We start from the raw sequence: 5,666 nt of genomic DNA, 5'->3' as shown, positions 1-5,666 counted from the left end.
ATTACTTTTGTGTTTTAACAAAAAAACTGGAGGCACAGTGCAACAGCTCAGTGGAAGACCTGTACAAAAGCATCATACATACTAATATTCAACAAATACACAGCAAGTTGGGCATAGTTTTTTTCAGTTTAAACATCTATGAATGGTATTTCTGGTGGGGGAAATACAATATGATTGAGTTTGTTATCTCCTCATGGCTGTTTAGATTTTTGTACAGGTTTTGGGCTTGTTTGTATCACTGTGGTAATGTGAACAGTAATAGACAGCTGTGTCATCAGTCTGCAGACTCTGTCCTATTAAAGTCACTGTGCCTCTCAAAGTGTCTCTTGTCAAGCTGAACTTGTGTTTCAGAGAATCTTTGTAAGCTGTGCCTGCATCGTGATACAGTAGATGTTCCCAACCCACTCTGGTATAATGACTTCAGGCTGTCGGACGCATGATACTCCATAGAGGTTGGTGCTACCAGTCAGAGAATACCCAGAGACCTTACAGGTGATTACCAAAGACTCTCCAGGATGAATAACCATTGAACTTGGCTGGGTGAGGTCCAGACCACAGTGTACACCTGTTAAGAAACATCATCATATCAAACAATTTCAGAAGTAGTGCTATTTTAAAGCTATGGAAGCATAGCCTGGCCAATTGTGCACCGCCTATGGGACTCCCAATCACGGCCGGATTGTGATATAGCCTGGAATCAAACCAGGGTCTGTAGTGACACCTCTAGCACTGAAATGCAGTTCCTTAGACCGCTGCGCCACTCGGGAGCCGATAGCAATTAGGAATTTCAGAAAACCCTCTGTGAACCCTGTGAACTTTTCACGCTTCACTTATGGGATGGGACATAGTATGTTTAGAAAAACAGCCATAGGACAATTTTTTTTAGAAATCCTAATATTTTACCCTTATCAACAAAAGAATGGTGTATTCATCAGTGTTAAATTAACTATGGGAGTGTTGCATTTATGACGATGGAGTGTGCCATTTAGAGTCACATCATTTAGAAATCAACACCACAACTTTTAAACTGAAAAAACCTATGCCCAACTTGCTGTGTATTTGTTGAATATTAGTATGTATGATGCTTTTGTACAGGTCTTCCACTGAGCTGTTGCACTGTGCCTCCAGTTTTTGTACAATAATACACAGCTGTGTCCTCAGCCTGCAGACTGGTGATGTCTAAGTACAGTACATTACTACTGTCTCTGGAGATGGTGAATCTGCTCTTAAAAGAGGCTCCAGAGTTGATGGATCCACCACTCCAGATGATCCCAATCCACTCCAGTGTTTTCCCTGGCTGATATCGTATCCAAGCTGTACCATAGTCTGTCAGGGCATAGCCAGAGACTTGGCAAGATAGTGTCACTGGCTCTCCAGGAGGTTTGAGTTGAGCAGGGGAGGAGGTCAAACTAATGCTGTGAATATCTGAATGAGATGGGAGTGTAGAGAAAGAGAGATGAGAGGATGTGTCCTTCTCCCAGCATTAGCATCCAGTGGATGTGTCAGTAAAATGACAATGACTAGCTAAAAGTTAGATTTTATTAAATGAAAAAGGACACAGACTTCACAGGATACACTTAATATTTAAAGATACTGTACAATAGAAATCAATGAATGAAAAATAACATATCACCACAATGCTTGTATAATATTGAGAACAACAATACTAATCAATCATAATCAATAATGTATTGGATATATACATAACATTATTACTAAAGAACACTACTGTACGCCACAACCATCTCAGACCATTATCTTTCTAATCTAGACACATCTATCTCTACAGTCCATTATGTGTTCTTCACTGCTTCATCTGAAAAGAGGCAGAGACAGATACAGGTTATTACAATAAACAGACAATAAACAAACAAACACTTTTTTATTTCAAATTGTGACGTTTCAGCTGCCAATGGCCTTCATCAGAAGTCTACAATCACAATAAATAAGCGGTGTCAGTACCTTGACCAGGCTGAGTACTGTGCTGTAGGTGAGGGAGAGAAGGAAGAGGATGATAAAGAAGGAGGTGGTGGTGGACCACAGGCTGCTGAACTCATCCTCAACGTTGTCCGTGCAGCTCAGAGCGAAGCCCGCCTCAGGCTCAGTCAGTAGGATGTTCTCTGAGAACAGGGAGACAGGTGGTGAGGAACGGACATACACTTGTTTCTGCGTGTGTGTGTGTGGTGTCTGTATATTCATGTGTTCATGTGTATTGTACACCTGTATTAGTATTTATCGTAATTTGAGCTACATGAGCTCAAATTATATGGACACACACAGACACACACATCAACACACGAAAGAACACATGCAACTGAGCTGTGCAGACTTGGCCTAATAATGAACATGCACACCCACTCACATTATGTCAAGCTACACCTTTACACTAAATAGTACATCCATGACCTTACGTGAGTATTAGTCACTACTATGTAGCTATTCAGTGATGTTGTCTTTTCATGACAAAACAATTGTCTGCATTCAGTTTTTTATATGTACAATAGACCAGTATATTTTTCTAAGACTTGAAGTAATTGATATACGAACACCAAACCATGTGATCTATATGCGGTATTGTTTTATAGCCAGCCTCCACATTAGGAAGACACATTGAACAATGACAAAGGACAACAAAGGCAACACAAGACTGTGCAATAGGACATAAATCTTTTAACACAGTAGACTGGACAAATTCACATTAAGACAATATTACACGTTTACAGTCAACAAAAACAATGACACACTAACATGTTAACTTTAACTCAAGGACAACAACAATGACATCAAACAACAGGGGACTAGTAATTGGCTATTCTGACCCACAGAGGAGTCAATAAGGAACACAATGACACAACACACACAGGTTATAATCACTTGTCTTCACATGAGTTACCCATGGACTTTGACACATTCCTCCCCTGAGGTGTGGTATTGTTGTCCGAGCCGAGTCCTGACGGCGCATGTGAAAACCGAGTTTCCCTCCCACTCCTTCTTAGTGGTGGTGAAGACGCTGGTGACAGAGTACCTGCCTTCCGGGGTTTTCTGAGGAGGGCTGGTGACCCCTCCTGGTACTGGCTGCTGTTCACCTGCCACATGATGTAGACGTCACAGAGAGACGGGCAGACCACCAGGCACACCAGAGTCACATCCTCCTCCTCCCTGGTGTCTTTCTCCGGGAGAAGGTGGACGGACACTGAAGGGGCTTCACCTGCAAGAGGATTGATTTGAAGGAGAAACGTTACACTCATGGATGTGTAGGTACATATGAAAACCAGTATGTGAATATTAGTATAAAATCAACCTAGTGGTCCTTACCTGGTTCTGGAGCAACACGGGGGTGTGCAGGTTTCTGTTCTAGTCCAGCACTAACACACCTGATTCAACTAAGCAAAGGTGATGATTAGTTAATGATTAGTTGATTTGCTGACTCAGGTGTGTTAGCGCTGGGCTGGAGCAAAAGTCTGCACATCCTGTGCCTTCCTCTCCAGATACTAGAGTAGGTGACCACTTTTCACAATCACATTGAGATGTCTCAGTGACCTACTTCCTTTGGTGAAGCTGAGTTCCTGAATGACCGGTTTGTCTTCACCACTCTTCATGACAGAACACTGGACTTTGTTCACTTTGGTCCAGTCCTTCTGGTCTATGGTCAGAGTACTGACCCTGCTGTTCAGGTTGCCCTTTGAGTCAATATCTTTCAGATCGATGCCACTCGTCTTGGCCTGTCCGTTGACCTGCCATGTGATAGTGGTACCAGACACTGTGTCCTGGTCTGTACCACTGATGACACAGTCCAGCACTGCTTGGTTGTACAAGAACACATCTCTCACACGCGGTGGGTTCAGAGTCACCGTCAGTGGTTCTGAAAGGGAGAGCAGCAATGTGAAAGCAGGACATGTTAATGTTCCTGATGAGAAACTACACTAAATAATAGATATACTGTATGTGAGCATGACATCTATTGTAGTACAGTCTTCTCCTATGTACAGACCTGTTTTGGAGATTGTCTTGATGGTGGGTGGTCCCTGGTGCTGCACCACACAGCTGTACTTGACCTTGTTGTTCCAGTCAGTGTTGTTGACCTTCAGCAGACTGCTGCCTGAGTAGAGGCCTGACGGCTGTTTGCCTACAGTAGTGATCTGGCCCTCCACCTCCATGCCATTCTTCTTCCAGGTGACAGTGACTTTATTTGGGGTGAAATCTTCAATCATACACATCAGGTACTGGGTGGTGCCAATGGGCCCCGACAGCAAAGACACTGTTGGAGACTTTGGGACTGTGTAGCGGGAGGTAAAAAAAATGTCTGCATGTTAGTTTAACCCCTTATTGAAATAAGACATCCAGGGTAAACACCAAGTATCATTTTATAATCAGGTTTTCTAAACATAAATAGTTTACATCACAAACATTAAAATGCAATCTTTAGAAAAATAGAACCAACTTCATAAAAAAATACAATATAATGACCAGATCTTACCTGGTCTATTGATGAATGCTGTCTTTCCACCTCCAGGATGTTCCACAGAACAATTAAAAGACTTTGAGTTTTCCCAGTCATTCTTAGCCACACGGAGCTGACTGACTCCTGTGTAGGCTCCCCCACTCTGGACTGCCGGGTACTGGACGAAGTCCGTCAGCAGACTCCCGCTGGCATCTTTCCACTTGAATGTGAGTGAGGAAGGTGAAAAGCCGGTAGCGAGACAACCGATGCTGTAGACATTGTTAGAAGCGGTTCCACAGTTCATAAGAGGGAATAGAGTAGGGGGGCTGTGGCTGCTGCAAGAAAGAAAGAAAGAAAGGTAACACTTTATTTGAATGTACAAAATGACCAGGTAACTACTAGGAATTACCATGGTAAAATGGTCACTACACAGTTATAACCTGAGAACTACTTTTTCTTTTAATCTGGCACTATAAGGCACCATTTAGTTCCATGGAGTTGGTCGTCAGAGAGTGGACAGTGCTGACTAGTTTGTGTATGTTGCTGCAGCCTCTTGTGTCACTGTGTCTCTGCCACAATAATAAACCGCAGAGTCTTCAGTCTTCAGACTGTTCATCTGGAGATACACCTGCTGCTTGCTGTTGTCTCTGGAGATCGTGAACTGACCCTGAACTGACTGGGAGTAGTAGATTTCAGCACTATTAAATATTATAATGGGAACCCACTCGAGTCCTTTCCCATGAGCCTGTCTGATCCAGACCAACCAGTAGCTACTGAATGTGAACCCAGAGGTTGTACAGGTCAGTTGGTGGGATTCTCCAGGCTTTTTAACCACTGGTCCAGACTGTCAGTGTCTGACCCTGAACACCTGTTGAGACAAAGTATCATCAGGTAAAATACCTTAACTCAAAATATCAGCTATCATTCTTTTACAAATAAAATATGTCTAGAAGTATTCACCTGTCAAGCCTATTGTCATCAATAAAACCACAATAGTACGTGTCATGATGAACAATTAGTAGTTATGGTGTGTCTCTGTTCCTCAGTCTAGTCAGAGCTTCAGTCCCTCTTCTCCACTCTGTAGTGAGATAAGTAGTGGTGGAAGAGCTCAGAGTTTTGCATTGACTGTCACTGTTAAGAACCATACTGTGATTGGTTGGCCTGCTGGATCCAGTGGCCTGCTGGAGGTCATTTTGCAGGGCTCTGGCAGTGGCTACTCTTGCAC

General features: G+C 43.0%; 1 pseudogene; it reads right to left on the bottom strand.

Moving 5' to 3' along the window:
- Positions 1 to 1,546: 1,546 nt before the first annotated feature.
- Positions 1,547 to 4,853, bottom strand: LOC112067790 (immunoglobulin heavy constant mu-like; annotated as a pseudogene).
- Positions 4,854 to 5,666: the final 813 nt, after the last annotated feature.

This window comes from Salvelinus sp. IW2-2015, linkage group LG23, assembly GCF_002910315.2.
Source record: "Salvelinus sp. IW2-2015 linkage group LG23, ASM291031v2, whole genome shotgun sequence".
NCBI classification, from domain to species: domain Eukaryota; kingdom Metazoa; phylum Chordata; class Actinopteri; order Salmoniformes; family Salmonidae; genus Salvelinus; species Salvelinus sp. IW2-2015.
The sequence above is the reverse complement of the archived record's forward strand: the minus strand, read 5'-3'. Positions and strand labels throughout refer to the sequence as shown.